This window comes from Dasypus novemcinctus, chromosome 24 (genome assembly GCF_030445035.2).
Source record: "Dasypus novemcinctus isolate mDasNov1 chromosome 24, mDasNov1.1.hap2, whole genome shotgun sequence".
Classification (NCBI taxonomy): Eukaryota; Metazoa; Chordata; class Mammalia; order Cingulata; family Dasypodidae; genus Dasypus; species Dasypus novemcinctus.
This window is the reverse complement of record NC_080696.1, coordinates 7393673-7411509: the sequence shown is the minus strand read 5'-3', so window position 1 is coordinate 7411509 and position 17837 is coordinate 7393673. Positions and strand designations below refer to the sequence as shown.

The 17837-nt window shown below is 45.3% G+C and overlaps 1 protein-coding gene across 4 annotated transcripts in view; it reads right to left on the bottom strand.

The window, feature by feature from the left end:
* The window catches only part of PLCB1 (phospholipase C beta 1), a 699686-nt gene that overhangs the window by 196014 nt on the left and 485835 nt on the right, over positions 1–17837 (bottom strand). The gene's annotated exons all lie outside the window — the stretch shown is intronic.

The window sequence follows — 17837 nt, the reverse complement described above, 5'->3', positions numbered from 1 at the left end:
TTAACTTTTTCATTCAGTTTCAGCACATTGGTCAGTAGCTTCCTGAGAAGCATGGCATTCGATTTGATTTGTCTTGCTTATTTAAAAATGGCTTACTACACTCACACTTGATTGCTAGGTTGGAAAATTTCACTCCATTGTCTTCTAGCTTCTAGTGTGGCTGTTGAGAAGTTTGAAGACTTTCTGGTTCATCATCCTCAAAATAGGAATATGGTCTTTTTTATTTTCTTCCCTCTTTCCCCTCTTGAAATTTCTATAATCTCCTGTGCCAGTTGCTTGAGATTTCATAATGATATGCTTTGGTATGGGTCTATCTTTATCCCCCTCTTTGGGAATTCTTTATTGTCTTTCAGTTGGGGGAAATTTTCTTGACTAGAAATAAATGAAAATTTCCTCTCTTCTCTCCTATTATTTAGCCAGATTTTAAATTTTAATATATCTTCTCTCCAATTTTTCATTTCATTTCTTTGCTCTACTTTCTGGGAGAGTTCCTCAAGTTTATTTCCAGTATTCTTTGAGTTTTTTGTTTCCGCTACTTGATTTTTAATATCTAAGAGCCTATTTATGTTCTGTGATTCTCCTTTGAGGAAGAGTATATTCTATTCTTGTTACATGGATGCAATATATTCTGTTATCTAAGGATTTATAATTAATGATAAATGTATATTTAAAGTTTTCTTCTCACTAAATATTTCCTTCAAGGTTACTTGTTTCCTGCTGATTTCTACTTTTTAAAAGGTTTTTCTGCAGATATGCAGTAATTATTCGTGGTCTGCTCATAATCAGATTGGGGCACTAGAAGCGAAATGGACTTTTGGATGCACTGGTGGCCTTGAAAGCCATGAGAGGTGCTATCTGTCTTTGTTTCTTTTGGAGGAAGCCCCAATGTCAGTATCTTTAGATCTTACTTCTTGTGCTGGCCAGCATTCCTGAAGACGTTTTCCTCTCTTGCCGGGTGTGGATGCCGCATTCAGAGCCAGATGAAGGAAGAGGGCTGGAGGGCTCGCCAGGCCACAGGCTGGAGAGTGTGTCCTCTCCTTGTTTTCAAAACGATAGCCCTGCCTTCCGTGGCCTTGAGTCATCCTCAAAGCCACTGTTTCCTCGTCTCCAGAGAGCAAACCCTGAGCGCCTTCACAGCTGGGAGTGCTTGTCATGAGGCACGCCTGCGCCAGCTGCCAGCCCACCCTCCGCTGAATTCGCACCTCCAACCCCACCGCCAGAGGAACCGAGCACCGCGGGTTCCCGAGGCTTTCGCGATTTCTCTGGGATAACTCAGGTTGGTTGCTTGTTCCACACATCACTGCTGGACGATCCACTTTCTCAGGTCTGTTATTTTTGCCAAAGACAGCCCTCCGCCGCAATGCCAACGCTTGGCGCCAAGGCCAGCCAGCAGGCAGGGCTGTCCTGAGTTCACTGCCACCGTGCCCAACGCAAAAGTGCTTGAGAACTATTAGTTGATGGAATGATTACTGGGTGCCATATGGACGAATATTTATATATTAATAGTGTATTTCTTGTATTCTGTTGGTGACTAAACCCCTCAAATTTGCATCCCAGAGAACTGAAAATGGCAATTCTGAGTTCAGCTGTAAGTGGCACTTGCAAAGGAAGGATTAAGCCAAGAAAAGGGGGTTTGCCTACCAGAACCAAGGGGTCTGGCCATGCCGGCCGGCCAGGGGCCAGGAGGAAAGGAGGGCCTGCGGACCAAAGTCCCTATGAAACTGAGAATTTGTCTCTCTCCCCTCCCTCTGCCTGGCACTAGCAGAAGCGCTCATTAGATGGCCTTAAATATCCAAAAACAGGACCGAAGAACCAGGACAACTTAGACGAGGCCAAGTCAACACTCGAAGGCCAAGAGCCTTCTGGACTCCACTCCGCGGGCAGGGCCAGCTTCCTACCCTGTCCGTGGCCTCTCTTGGCTCTCCTTTGTCAGCCCTGGCAGAAGTTCTTTTTAAATCCGCAAATAAAAAGTACACGTGGAATAAATCCATTGGCCCACGCCTTCCTCCCAGTAGCTTATGGAGGAAGTGACTCGCTGTGGGATCAGGACACAGCGGCGGCTTCTCATTTACCCTGGACCCCACAGGCCGGCGGTGAGTCCCCTTCTCACGCCTCCCCATTGCTCTGTGACCTGGGGAGGGCAAGGGCACAGCGGGCAGCATCCACGCGGAGCCCTAAGCAGGATCCGGGGCACAGGGCTGAGGCGCCCGAGAAGCCTCCCAGTGGGGCTCTGACCCGCTGTGTGCGATTTTGACCGAGATGGTTACCTAGGAAATGGCCCCTGGTGGCATCAAAACTCCCCGCGACACTGCTCCCGAGCCAGTCCTGAAAGCGCATGGCGAGGCAGGGGAGAGGCGTTACAGCCAACACAGGTCGCGCGTGTTCAAGGTGGGACGGGTGGCCAGCTGTGTTGGTGAACACAGTGCTTTTTTCGCAGTGTACTCTGACTTGATAGGAAATATCATACTTCTTATGTGCAAGCAGGATTGAGACAGAAGAGAGAGAGACCGCCTGTGAATTAGCCTCACAAATTTCATGTGTTTCAAGGAAGGAAGGTGCATGCTTTGAAAGAGCAGGTGGCACAAGCTCAGAGGCCAGATCAATAAGGACCAGAGAAGAAATGACCTCTGCAGACTGGTGTGTGAGCAGCGAGCCCCAAAGGCGCTCTATTCACGGTTTACACTCAAGAAGAAAGGAAGCCAGAGGGCAGAAAATCAACTGGAGAATACAGCGATAAATGGCAGCTGAGACTTGGCCTTAGTGTGGGGAAGACGAGAGCAGAAACAGTTTACCCTGAGCACAGGCATTATTCTAAGTGCATTCTGCACCTGTTAACTGATTGAATCTACACGGCTACCCGCTGAGTTAGGTTCTATTAGGGTCATCCCAATTTTATAGGTGAGGGAACTGAGGCACAGAAAGGTTAAATGACTCGACCAAGTGGCACCAAAATGGCACAGCAGAGATTTGAAATCAGATAGTCTGATTCTAGAGTGTGTGCTCTCACTCATTCCCTGCCTTTCCTGCTTTACAACATTTTAGTGTTGGTTATACATTTTACAAATTACACAACAAAAAAAGGCTGGTGTGTCAGAGAGACCCCAGCTGGCCCTTCACCATCAAAATTACTTTCTCTCTTTTCCAGCATTATTCTGGATTCCTCAGTCGGTTAATGACAATTTTCAAAAGGAAAGAATTAGCCCATTTTTATGAGATTAGCTCGAGGGAGAATTAGGGTCTGAAGGAAAGGGGCAAGACCAGAGGAAGAAAATGGTGTGGTGGGTTCTAGGACTCAGGTTGGAGACATGGGGGAGTCTGTGACATACATACGTTATTTAACAAATATTTACATGCTGCTTACTATATACAAATATTAACTCCTTTCTTACTCAGAGTAATTCTATGAGGCGGGTACTACTTTTATGCCCACTTTATAGGTGAGCCGATAGCCTGCCCAAGGTTTCACTGCAAATGGGTCAACTGGGATTTGAACCCGGGCTGTAAGACTTGGTGTTCCCTGCTATTAGCCACTATGTTATGCAGCTGTAGAAGGTACCACCATAAACCAGTGCTGGGAGAAGGTACAAGAAGCAATGATTTTAATTATCAAAGACGAAGGAGCTACGCTTTCTTGAAAATTTGCCATGGGCCTACCACAGAAATCCTATGAGATGTGCCTTTTAATTACCATCTCTGGTTGAGCAAAGTGAGGCTCAAAGAGGCGTGCCACTTGTCTGAGGTCACAGAGGAGCTTTGTGGGAGAGAAGGATCTGGAGCCCCTGCTGGGATGAGAGTAATTGATGGTGCTCACACACAGGACCCTGGCACTGGCCAGGGCGGGGGGCGTGCAGGATGCCAAGGAGGAATGGACTGCTTGGCAGTTGGCTTCAATCTGGCACCACTGATTAGGCCTAAAAATAGCCCTATAAATGTGATGGAGGAACAGTTTTTCCCGTGATTTACTTCTCTCTCTAAAATGTGTCAGTTTAATCTTTCTCTTTAGATGCTGGGCTCAGGCGGGGGCAAATGACCCCCGCGGGGGGAGAGGCATGAGGACGAGCTCTTTGATTTGCATTCGCCTATCAAAGTCAAAAATTCTTTCTTGGCCTTAATTTACATTCTAATCTCTGCAAGTAATTAAAGGCATCCTCTAGCACTTTTATTCTACCTCCCAGAAATCTAACTTACAGAGGAAAAAAAAATACAGCAGAAAACTTGTGAGGACAAGAGAAATGCTAGCCAAAGGTGTGACGCTGTTTGGGGTTTTGCAAAATATATTCAAGTTAGTGTTAAAAAAAAAAAATTAAGGAAAACACATGCAATACAGAGCCATGAAGCAAGGAAAAATTTCTACCAATTCTGAGTTGGAAGACAGGTGGCCTATAAATCCACATGGAGCCATCATAGTGGAGATGGGCGCACTGGACAAGGCGCCTGCCAGCCAGCATGGCCATCGGCCTCATTCCATTGAGCCAAGTGCCAATTAGGCAGGATCTGGCACTGAGACATTTGGATGTCACTGGAATTAGGTGGTTGAGAATCCATTTATCACCATTCAATCCACACTCTTAATGTAATGATACCAGAGCTAGCTGGAACACTACCGGCTTAGCACCTCAAATCACTTCCAAGCACTGAGACGCTATTTCTTTGGCTCATGTTTATTCCGGGTGCTGTGACCTTATGTGAGTTCTGCTAGACACACTCAGAGAAAAGTAAGTGCAGATGGCTCTAATATCCTGTGGCTCGCCAAAATTCATTTACCTGTTTTCAGAAGTAATCTATTAAATGCTCTTTTCAGTGATCTTTGCTTGGGCATTAATTGCCCTGCCACACTTGCCAAGTAACCCTGGGTTTTTGTGTGTTACATGAACTTTGCTGGTTTTCTTACCTATTTTTATCATTGTTTCCCAATCCTGGAGTCAGGACGTTCTCTGCATGATCTCACATATTATCATTCAATCTTAGATTGCAAACTGTCAAGCACTAGTATTCTATTTTTTATTGCAAAACTGTTCTATTGGAAAAGGGGGAATTACTGCTTCCTGGGTTGAGTTCCTGTTTTGGATGATGAAAAAGGTTTGGTAACAGATGGTGTTGATGGCAACACAACACTGGAATGTAATTAATACCAGTATTCAGTACACTTAAAATGGTTAAAATAATAAATGTTAGGCTATGTATAAATTGCCACAATAAAAAACAAAACAAAACAAAACACTGTTGTATTACCATGATTATATACACACGAGACCAAGAAATGGTGTGACATTGTCCACTATCCGGGAATACATGCTTCTCAAAAGCCTTTGCAGATTAACGTCTGCCCAGCGCTCATGGCTTTCTGCTTCCCGGTTTTCCCCGCGCTGAGCTGAACTTGTTGATATGGTTTGTGTGAAAGTTCTTAATAACACCACCTAACTTTGATTTAGCACTCTTCCTTTTTCAAAATCTTCTCACATCTCTGAGTTTATTTGCTCCTCACTCATCTGTTTGGTAGCTAGGACATGGTTTTATTATTTAATATGAGAGGTAAACAAATTTAGAGCCAGGGAGATTAAACAGTCCCTTTAAGCTGCTGTGCTAGATAAGGCCAGCTCCAGACTCTTACCAAGCTCTCTTAAATACCAGCCTTGGAGAGTTTCCACTAGTGTTTTTCATTTTTTATTTTTAGGAGGTACTGGGGATTGAACCCAGACCTTGTTACATGCAATGTGGGCGCTCAACCACTGAGTTACACCTGCTCCCCTCTGCTAGCTTTTTGTAAGTATTGAACCATCATGTGGTGTTACAGGTCCTCAGAGGGTAGGGACCCACTCCGTTGTAATTTATTAGTGTCACTGTCCCAGAGCCCTTAGAGGAGCCTCTCCATGATGGTTCTTGGCCATAGCACAGAGGAGGCAAACTGTTCTAGATCCTTAACTAGTGCGTCAGTTTCCTTTGTTAACCTGGCTTTGAATCGCAAAGGACACCAGCCAGAGCTTTTACTTCCTTTATATTTCTTCCAGTGATGTGTGTGGGCCCAGAATATGTGCTTATCAATACTTTCTGATGAACTACTCAAACCAGGCAACCTCTCGGTGCCTTAAACGCCACCCGTGTCTGGCCTGTCCCTCATGGAGCTTTTTGCTTGGCAGCATTCCTAAGGCACAGCTTGAAATGCCGCTTTTCTCTTCAAAAGCTTTTCCCATGTCCTCCCCCTGTACTTAGCACAGAGGAAGTTCTACGACAGTGGGAACCCCACGAGGGGAAAAGTGACTCTATTCCTTTCTCTAACTCAAGAGTTGGCCTGTGGTGAGGTTTGAAACAGTGTGTTGAATAAATAAATGAATGAGCCAAGAGGAGCGATCAAAGCTTCTATGGTCGGAACAAATGCTACCCTTTTAGTCAGTTACTGGAAATTCCTAAAACTTAGTTTCCCCATTGTAAAATGGGGAAATAGGGGTCATAAGACGGACTGCTAGGTTTGTTTTGAGGATCACACAAAACAATCAGTAGGAGCAGGTAAAGAGCCAAAGGAATTCCTGGCACTCCCTGAACTCCACAAATTAAACTTCCCTTCTGCTCCCAGCTTTCCTAGCACATGCATGCCGTGCAGTGGGTATTTGCTGGATGAGCAAAAGGAGGTGAAGCACATTCTATCTTGTATTATATTTATTTATATATATATTACCTCCCCTTTGAATTATAAGCTTCTTGAGAACAAAGACTTCATCTTGATTTTGTTCCACTCGCTAGCAGTTCTGAAGTTAGGGGGACAGTACGTGTCTGTTAGATTAAAATGTACATGCACTCGTTGTGTATTAGAAGAGAGTCAGCTGGGAGGAGCTCTCCTTTGACACACTGGAGGTTTTTGTTATAATTGTGGAGCTGGATGGAAAAATCCTGCTTCCATTCTATCACGATGGTGGTGTGTACTGTTTCGCTGGGAATGCTACTGCAGCAGCCTCGCCTGGAGACCCAGGAGATCGAGTGGGGCTGTACTTCTGGGCCTCATGAAAGGCCAGTCTGTCTGACTACCGTTGCATCTGTCGGCCTGGAAGTGCCTGGGAAGGACACTTTCTGGGCGCGTCTTCAAACAGTGCTGGCGGGAGCTGGCGCCCCGCGTGGGGTGCGCTCTCACTGCCGCCCGGTGCTCGCCGAGGGGCTCCGCTCACGTTTCTCCCACGATTGAGCAGCACAGCCTCTGCCGCTTGCCTTCTCTTCCTCAGCCTCATCTCCTCCTGCCCTGCCCGTGCCTCCTGGGATGGGCTCTGAAATGAGCATTTGTAAGTGCACTCTCCTCTGAGAGCGCAGGAATCCCAACAGAGACAAACAGGGCGTCGCCAGGCAGAGTTTTCATGTCTTCTGTGTGTGAGGTTGAGCGTTAGGCAAGGCCAGTTGCTCTCTTTGTCCTAAAGAGCCTTGTGTCACAGTGACGTGGTCAGGACAGGGCTCCGAGGACCCCGCCATGTGTTCAGGAGAATGCCGGGTGCTCTCAGCTGCCGAGAGTCTTTCCCCCATTTCTGCAGCACATTTTTCAGCGATTCTGTTAAATGGTGAGGCAGGCTGCTAATGGCTCACCTTATCTGGCTTCCCCGGGCCATGGCTCCTTCTCAACGAGCTGATTCTCTCTGCATTCAGCTCAATCTCCACCCCCCATTTATTTGATGTAAAATCAAATATTAACAAATCTAGACGGGGTAACGCCGGTGCTGGGGCCAGACGCCGGCGGCTCCGTGGCCTTCTCCCTCCCCGCACGGTGCCACCTGCCAGGCTCTTCCTTTGCCTGAGCCCCAGGTCCACCTAACGCCTGCTGGGAAAGGCCTGCCGCTGTCAGGGCTATGTTCTCCTGGAAAAGCCAGAGTGCGCTTTGCCCGAATAGCTCCCACGTGGAATGCAGGTGTCAAGGCAAAATCCGAGAAGAGGAAGCAGTTGAGCAAACCCGGGGGCTGGGCGTCCCTCCTCCCCAGCACCCTGGCATTCGACTTTGCCTCTTACTACTTGTATTTTTCCCGGCTGGGTGTTTTCTGAACAAAAGCCATTTTAGCTGTGGCTGGACACAGCTGTGACTGGCCGGCTAGGGCGGTGATGCCAAGCCCAAGTCCAAGAAGGGCTGGCGGAGGGGATGGACAGGATTCCTGGGCAAAGCACGTGCCAGCGTCAGGCCCCAGTCCCCGACGGAGCGACACAAGCAGGGGAAGGAAAATGACAGAAGGTACCAAACCCCCCATAATGGCTGCTCTGAAAAATCACTTTTCAAAAATTCTTAGCCAATCTCGAATACTTGAGCGACATCTCTCAACATAGGAAACACAGTTAAGGGCTTGGAGTGTACTCACAGGTGACAGCGCCTTCCACAGAGGGTAGAAAGTACTTGGAATTTAAATGGGACCCTTACGGCTACCGGGCTAGATGGCTTTCTCCATGTAGTTGCTTAATGAAGGCATGGAAAGCTCTGGCTTCATTATATAGTATTCATCGGGCTTTGCCTTTTGTGAAGAAAATCTATTTCATCTGAGTGCACCTCATTCACTCCAGCTCTTTTAATAGTGAGATAAATCTTTAAAGCAGTCGATACTTCCTTCAGACGGATGGTTTTCAAACTGAGCCTCCTGATGTGCCTGCAGAGACTGTGGAGGGGGCCAGGGGCCAGGTGGCCACGCCAGGCTCCCCTCTGCTCAACGAAGGCAGTGCCTTTCTGGATACGATACTGGCTTTTCCGGTGAGGAGATGTTAAAAGAAACAAAGAAACAAAAGGATGCTCTGTCAAGGACAGGCTGAAGGCCGCTGTCCTAGAGGCCAGCTACCAGCTGCGAAGTGGCCGGCTTTGTAGCTCTTTCTGAGCGAGGCGTGTGGGAGGGGGGGAAGGACTGCGGTGGGCGCAGAGAACGTGCCCTGGGCCCACGCCCTGTGCTCCTGGGATCCTTAGCTGCCCCTTCTACGACAGCAGAAGTTTGGGCCAAATGGCTAAGTTTCCCTGCCGGCAGGAAATCGCATGATTTGAGGCCACCGGCCAGGGCTTCAGTGTGGTGATGGCTAAGACCACCACGGGAGAGGGTGGCAGGAACGGGCCGTGGCACAGCCCCTTCTGTTTTTCTCCTTCAATGCTCAGCTGCTCCGACTTGTGGCCATCCTCCAGTTTCCACCCCGTCAGGGCTATTTATAGAAATGCGCCGTCGTGGTTTGTTCTTCCAAAAGCAGGTTCTGAGACCAGGTGATCCCAGGAAGCACCAGTGGGTGTGTGGGGGGAGGGAAGACTACAAGGAGGACATTGTCAAGGTTACGGCTGTGAGCTGCTGGGGTTCAGTTCCCCTGTGCAGCTCTAGGAGACGGTGAAGAGGGTATAAAAGTCACCTCACGCAAGCAGCAAGGAACAGAGGTATTTGTTCCTCAGCTCCTCCTGGGGCAGGGGTCTCTGGCACTTACAGCCTGGCTGGGGGGGGTGGGAGGATCAACACACCTGGGGAGTGAAGTGCTGGCATCACCTGTGTTTCACAGGTGAGGACTCTGGGGGCTCAAGCAAGCAAGAGGCACATGCCTGAGGTTGACTGGCTCAACCACAACACTGGTGACCTGTTCCTTAAATGCTGGCACGCTTTATCTCTCAAGGATGAATAACAGAGATAAGAGTAAGCATAATAATCATTACTTTTACAACTCCTACCTAGTAAAGAGAAATGCTGCCAGGAAAATATGATTTTTAAAAGTCTATCAGGCAACATGGCTGTGACTCAATTGATTGGGCTCTCATCTACCATACAGGAGGCCCTGGGTTCACGTCCTGGGGCCTCCTTGTGAAGGCAGGCTGGTCTGCTCACGTGGAGAGCTGGCGCAGCAAGATGATGCAACAAAGGGAGATGTGCAGACACAGAAGAACACGCAGCAAATGGACACAGAGAGCAGAAAGCAAGCAAGCTGCAAGGGGGTGGGGGGTAAATAAAAAATAAAAATAACATAAAATGAAAAATAAAAATAAATCTTTAAAAAAAAGTCTATCAGGACAAGTGATAGTGACGTAAATAGTAACATTTAAGTGTAAATTCTTACATTAAAATTATAACTATAATTCCATTTCAAGACAAACACAGGGTTAATAAAAGTATGAGGTAGAGAGGAACATTGGTGTGCAGACATGACGTGACAAATGTTTTCCTGTTTTATTATCAAATGACTCTAACTTGTTCTTAATTGAAATAAGTTTGGTCATCACGTTTGCCGGGTAATACTGACATTCAGGAATGCTTCTGCCCACGGCTCTGAACTTTACTTCAAATAAATAGTTTGTACTAATTTGGTGTAAATGCCAATTTTCACTTTTCAAGCAACAATATGTGAACCTTATTAACTAGGACATCTTACTTAATTATCAAAGCCATTTGCCACAGGGGCTGCTTTAAAGATGAGAAAACTAGGGCACAGGGCTGGTCAAAGAGGTCAAGCGGCCTCTTAAGGCAAGGTAAACAGCGGAGAATGGCTGATTTCTAACACAGGTTAGTAACACCACTTTATCTGCCCGGTGCGCATTTCCGCTTCTAGGAAGCACCCTCCCGATGAATTCTGGGGAACCACCTCTCCCACCATCAGCCCACGGGTTTAGGTAACTTCCGTGGGCTGTAGGCAAAGTCATGTGGCGAAAGTCTGTCCAACCATCATATTCCATTCTCCAGGCCACTGAGATTCTAGTCCCAGAGTGAACCTGGAGACCTGAGCCAGGCTGAAGATTCTGGGAATTTTGATGGATCACGAGTAAAAAGAATTTCTATACAAGGGCATGGATGTGTTGGTAGGCCTGGAGTTGCTGGTGGCTGTCATGTCATTTCAGGAGAGTTTGACCCAGAATTAGAGCCAGTACAGAGGAAATGATGAGAGAGGAAGAAAGACAATTCCTGCAGATATCACTTGAGTCCCTGGATGTAGCCATGCCTGAAGCCATCACACCCTGGCCTTTGTGTAAATGTCAGTAAAATTCCTTTCTGTACTTTGGTTTCAGTTAAGTTTCTATCATTTTTCAACTGAAGGAGACCTGACCTACAGGCTGCAAAATTCTCTTTCTATCACACACTGGTGTTTCTTGGTATTGACAATAATGACACACTGCAGTTTAAATTTATCAGTCTTTTAAATAAAACAATACTGAAAATAGAGTAGAATTATTTCTATTGATCTAATCCTTATTGCCGTAGGTCTATTTGAGGAAAAATGTTTGCTATACCCAAGCTTCTATTGCTTTGCATAAAATCAATATGCTTTGCCATTATTAATTTTGAGTTCACTTCAACTATTATACTATTATCTCAGTGAATTTAATCACATGCTTAGAAGGAGTTACATAGCTTCACATTATGATTTAATTGCAATACAAAGTGGGGAAGCTTTTGTATACCACACTTTATGAAGAAATTAAGAAGAACTTATGTAATCTAAGTATCCTTTAGAAAAAAAAAATATATTAAAAAAATAAAATACCCATTTAAAACATACACAAAGAAGAAGAACCAGTGATAACAAAAAGGAAAGGTAGCTTGAAAAACTGGCTATTATATCTGCTATATTAATTCACATATTTAACAAACACTCATGAGCACTTGCTCTTTCACAGAAGAATATAAGTATGAAGAGATCCGGGGCTTTTCATTTGGTCTGGTAGTTTAAGTGACATTTGGCCTTCATTGACAGATGTATCAGATCAATCACGAGTTTGTCATTCTGTTTCTGGTCACAATAATATAATCATTTTATTTTTCATAGCAATTTTACTCACCCCTTTCTCTTGAAGAGTTTATATGATAGAAATAGTGATTCAGGAGATGGGAGTCTTCAGGCTGTGATATTCATGAGCCTTTGCTTGGAAGAGGCAGGGTCAGCGTGTATTGCTGTGTCACGAATTTCTACATCTACAGTGCCAACAACATGGCGAGACACGGCCTCTGCTGACCGAGGGCCACGGCATTTTTCAGTGTGCGCTTTTTAAGTTGTAAAACTAAAACAAACGCCCTTGAGAATAATATCCTCTGTGACAAGATTCCAACTCTCCCTCTCTGGAAGCCAAACAGTTGAACATTTGGCCTTGGACTGCACAGCAACCTTCTCATTATTTATAGCCAATGTACACATCTCTGGAAACAGAAATTCCAGCATGGAAATGTGGCCAACGTGCTTCTTCCAGCAGCGCCCACAAGCCTTACAGGCCGTGGTCTCCTCTGGACTTCCATTCCGCACGTGCGTGCGTCGTACTCTTCATCAGCTAACTTATTTCACCTTTGGCCTTTAGGATTTTGGTCACACGGAAAACGTTTAAACTTAATTTTAGGCTTTGTTTTATGTAAAAAAAAACAAAACAAATGAATATCAACATTAAACGTTAGCACAGGCTAGCTCTTTGTGTAGTATTGGTTCGTTGGTTAACATCTAATTTAAAGTGCAAATTTCCTGGTAGAAAAGACCCACCCCAGTCAATATGGAAGTATGAAATGCCTCAGGGTGCCGTCCCCTCCAGAAGCTCTGAACAATTGGCAAGAACTGGCATAAAAGTTCCAGAAAACAGTAAAAGGACTGAGGTAACAAGATGTATACAGAATCCAGAAAAAGCTATGAGTCTCCAAAACAGAGTCGGGAGGTCATCAGAGGGGTCACGCTTATGCACACCTCAGCAGGAGCCCAGAGAGAGCCAAGGTAGATACGACCCCAGGTACTGGTTCTCCTGAGGGCTATAGAGACACACAGGTTCTATGGTCATGGCAGTTGGCTCTGGAGTTCAGAGTCGTGTTAATTGGCCCTACTTTGGAATTTGTGCTCCTGAGTGTGATGGAGTTGGACTCAGATGTGACCTTTCTACACATGCCCCTTCTGTCACTTTTACTGGACCTGTGGTTGGCAGTGGGGTTGGTATATATTCAGGAGACCTGAATCTCTGGACTGTCCATGTGACAGCCAGGCCCTGAGCCTCAGCAGACTTGCAACTCCTACCCTCTGGTTTATTGGACTTACCCCGGCCAACTAAAAGGGAGGTGAAGAAGGTCAACCACCACACCAGGGAGCCAAGAGTACCTACAACTGCAAGCAGAATTGTATCCATTATCCATGTGGAATCTAAGTCCCCCTTGATATAGAGGTGTAGTGGACATAACCATCCCAGGATTGACAGGATGGAGGAATAGAGTATGGATTAGAGTGGACTTATTGATATTCAACTATGGAGCTATTGTGATGAGTAATGGAAGAAATTGTAGCATTGATGTGGAGAAAGTGGCCATGGTAGCTGCTGAGGGTAGGGAGAGGGAAGAAGAGATATGATGTGGGGGCATTTTCAGGACTTGGAGTGGTCCTGGGTGGTACTTCAGGGACAGATGTTGGACGTTGTATGTCCTGCCATGGCCCACGGGGTGGACTGGGGGGGAGTGTAAACTACAGTGTAAACCATTATCCATGGGGTGCAGCAGTGCTCCAAAAGGTATTCACCAAATGCAATGAATGTTCCACGATGATGAAAGAGTTTGTTGATGTGGGAGGAGTGGGGTGAGGGGGGTGGGGGCTATGTGGGGACCTCATATATTTTTTGAATGTAACATTAAAAAAAAAATAGAGAGAGAGAAAAAAAAAGTGGTAGGATCTCCTGGTACTGGCTGGCCCCTCCCCAGCCTTCATCAGTTTGGCATAGAGCTGGCCCGAATGTCCAATGCAGATCCCCTGTACCGTGTCCAGAGGGAGGAGACTAATGCCACGTGCATACTGGGCGCTCATATGACTGGCCCATCTGGGGACGGCCTGAGGGACTCGAACTGCACATGGACGGAGCTCACAGACTCTCCTACAGAGCAGTGTGGGAGCAGTCACGGTGTCCTTGGGATTGCTCATTCAAGGGATTGTTGGTTATGGGACTAACAAGGGAGAGCACATGCTCAGTGGGGCATTCTTGGGACATAGGAAAAAAGGAAATACAGACTGAGCTTTATATCAATGCTAAATTTCTTGCGCTTGATAACTGCACTTGGCGTGGTTGCAGAGGTGAATATCCTTGATCTTAGGAAATGTACCCATCTGTCATGAGTGTTCAAGGAGCACGACATGCACAGTCTACACTCAAGTGCTCAGAAAATGGGTTGATAAGTAGAAGTTACTTGTAGTCACCTTCTAAGTAAGGAAGAAGCTCCGGAAAATATCCTCAAGTTAAAGATGAAGTGTTATGAACTGCAAAACCGCATTTCAATTAATCTTCATTTTTGAAAAAAAATATTGCAAATTGTTAGTTACTAAAAAATCAAGGTCTAGACCAGTAATTTCTCAGTCCTACAAATATAGATTTCAAAATCTTCACTCTTTTGACTATGAAATAACAAGTAACACGATAAAAGAATCTTCTCTAGTTTTCTTTGCTTACATAGAGCTAAAGCTATCAACGAAATGACTTGGAGCAAAGCATTTCGATTGCAATACCATTTTTTAAAAATGGAATTGTTGGATTAAGAAATGAACACTGTTTCATTACACTGATTTCACAGACTTTCCACAGCTGTTACTAAAGGGTTAATGTAAATCGCAAGAGATTGTCCCAGAGCAGTGGAAGAAATAAAAATAAAATAAACCTCCTGGGAAAAAAAAAAAGAAATGAATGCTGTGATTGAAAAGTAAGGTTGACTTTGAGCAGCTAATGGCAAACTCTCCAAAATGTAGAGAAACACTTGTCCTGGCCTCCATCCAAGGCCAGCGGCCTCTCCACAGGCCCCCTTAAACTTGAGCTCGTGAGCTGCTCACGAGACCTTTGTGCCAAATATGTAAGCGTGCTCAAGAAATGTCCGCGAATGGGTTGATGAATAAAGGGATGGCATCCCTCTCCTTGGAAAGCCTCCCGTTGGCCCTGGGAAGGTCTGCTCAGTCCAGAGTCTACCCCTCCATGGGCCTTCCAGCAGGGGGCGCTCTCCCGCACCCTCCCGCACCTCGCTCTACTGCACCTCTTACGGTTTTGCTTCTCAGGGTGTGGTCCCCAGACCCACGGCATCAGCATCGCTTAGGAGCTTGCTAAAAATGCAGAATCCTGGGCCTCAGCTCAGGGCCAGAGAATCAGAATTTGCCTTTTAAGAAGATCCCAGTGGGATGTGGGCACCTATTAAAGCTTGAGAAGCCCCGTCTATGGAATTGACCACATAGTGGCACTGAGTTATTTACATTTTTTAAAAAGCATAAGCCTCTGGGTGGAGGGCCTCCTGACCTGTGATGAGCTGGCCCATGCGCAGTGCTGATGTGCGCAAGGAGTGCTGTGCCACGCAGGGGTGTTCCCGCGTAGGGGAGCCCCACGCGCAAGGAGTGCGCGCCGTAAGGAGAACTGCCCAGCGCGAAAGAAAGTGCAGCCTGCCCAGGAATGGCGCCGCACACACGGAGAACTGACACAACAAGATGATGCAACAAAAAGAAACACAGATTCCCAGTGCCACTGACTAGGATAGAAGCGGTCATAGAAGAGGGCAGTGAATGGAACAGAGAGTAGGCAACTGGGGTGGGGGGTGGGGGAAGGGAGAGAAATATATAAAAAATAAATCTTTAAAAAAAAAGAAAGACAGAAGGTTTGCTAATTAGTTTGTGTTTGCAGGGCTAGAACACCAGGGATTGTTTATTTCTGGGCTGCTTTAAATATTTAGCTGCTTTAAATAAAAAATTATATTATTTACCGAGTGTCTACTGTGTACTGATCTAAGTATTTAGTACACATAATCTCACTTTATCATTTAGAGAAGGCAGGTATCATGAGCTTCTTTTGGGGTACCCTTCTTAGAGTTGAAGCGATTTTACTAAGATATATTCTAATTTGGCTACTTTCTTCCCCTTGACTGAATACTTGAATTTCTCCCACATGGAGTTTGGAGGAGAAAGGGCTACAGAGGTAGCCATCAGATCTGCTCAACCAGCGCTGGGGTTGCCTTGGCGACCGAGGGGGCGTCCCCAATGTCACAGGTGGCTGCCCTTCCAGCCACATTCCAGCGGTTGGGTCCCAAAGCCCTTCTCCTTGGAATTGCTGGATGGACCTTTTGGTGGACACATTGCCAGTCTAAATTCTTCGGTACACAGACCAGCAGGGGCCATTTTCAGGAAATAAGTTGGGGCACAAATACTTTCAATCAAACATTAGATCCCACCTACATGTCCACTTTGAGTATTTCATCATGAACAGGCCCATCTAGGTGTTGGGGGAAAGGAAAGAAAGTATGAGTTCCAGCAATCTGGTGATCTCATTGAAAAACTAGATGGAAATGCCTGAAAACTTAAAACCAACAGACTACATTTCAATATAATGAGGTAAAAGTTGACATATATTCAGCACATTAAATGTGCCAGATGCTCTTCTAAGTCCTTTGCACATATTATCAAATTCAAATTCACAAATCAGTGAAGAGTTCCTCCCTCCTCAAGTTTAGAGATGAATTAATTAAAGCACAGGGAAATTAAGTACCAAGAGTATAAGTAGTTAGTGGTGGATCTGGCTTTGAAACCAGGCAGACAGGCTCAAAACTCTGCCTGTAACCACTCTCTGTACTGCCACTCTATCTTGCTGAACAGGCAGACATGGAGTTTCTTAATTGATATCATATTGAATTATATAAAAATAATTGAAGTTGCCTTTTAAAAATATGCCTGAATATTGTGTGCTTGTGACTGTGGAATTTATACCGTCTATACCTGAAAGATAGCACTGAAAAATCTTGCAAATGTTGAGACATCATCTTAACTTTCCATCAGAATCAAAATTGGTTCTCCTAGGTTAATGCAGTGTTGCAATAGCCCACTGCATTTCCCCTTTGTATCCTTTATTCCCACCAAGTCACTGAGTCCGATGTGTGGAGGCACCAGATACCAGCTGAAGCCTGGGCCATCAGCAGAGGCTTGTGAAGGGAGGAGAAAAGGGCAACCTTTATGCTTTGATGCACCTCCTGGCTCCAAAAACGCCTGTTGTTTGCTCTGGGTCATGGGCTAAGGGTTTCTAGAAGTCTCATTGGATTCGTTATCACACTGCATTAGCCTTTTTTTGTAGAGGTGCTGGTTTCGGAAGGGAATTGCCAAGCTCTCCCTGCTTAATGCGTAGAAATCGTTATCAGCACAGAGAGAATTCTGTTTGGGGGAGAAGGTGAATGACCCTAAATTGAGGTGAGGCCCCTTTCCTAACTTTGCTTAAGAAAGGCAAGGCTTCTCAGGAGACCTTCGAGAAGAAAGGAAATCATATTTAAATAGGCTCTGGCAGGCAGACCTGGCCATGCCACGACAAGCTGTTTTATCAGTTTTTTCCTTTGACTGACCTATCTCTTAGGCAACAATTAAAAATGATGACAGCAACAAAGGCAAAGTGCCTGAGCACAAAAAGAAATGAATACGGAAAAAGTTCACCTATAAATCCCCAACGGAGATTACATAGAACAAAATTAATTATAATATTTTACTTTTATATATATTTGTTTTTCATTCACAAGACCAGTTCCAGAATAAATAGAATAAGTTAAAAAATCTTGCAATCTACTTTCACTCTAACCATTTTTATTAAGGACTAGAAGCTTGCTAGAGCTAACCATTTCTTCTTAATAGTTGGTTAATTGTCCTTCATTTTCCTCTCTTTGGTATATCCTGGAAATTTCACAATAAAATTACCGATAAACCATCAGTTTTCTCAGTGAAGTTACTTCCACTCAGATGAGACTAGGTCTTAGGGATGGAGAAACAGTTGAAGATTTTGTTCAGGGCCAATGCCACCCCATGGAATTGAAAATTTCAGGCTATTCAATATTAATGATCTTATTTTGCCAATTCATTTCTCCAGAATCAAACATATATATTTCTGAATAACTTCCACGAAGCTTAGATCTGTCTTTGTGATA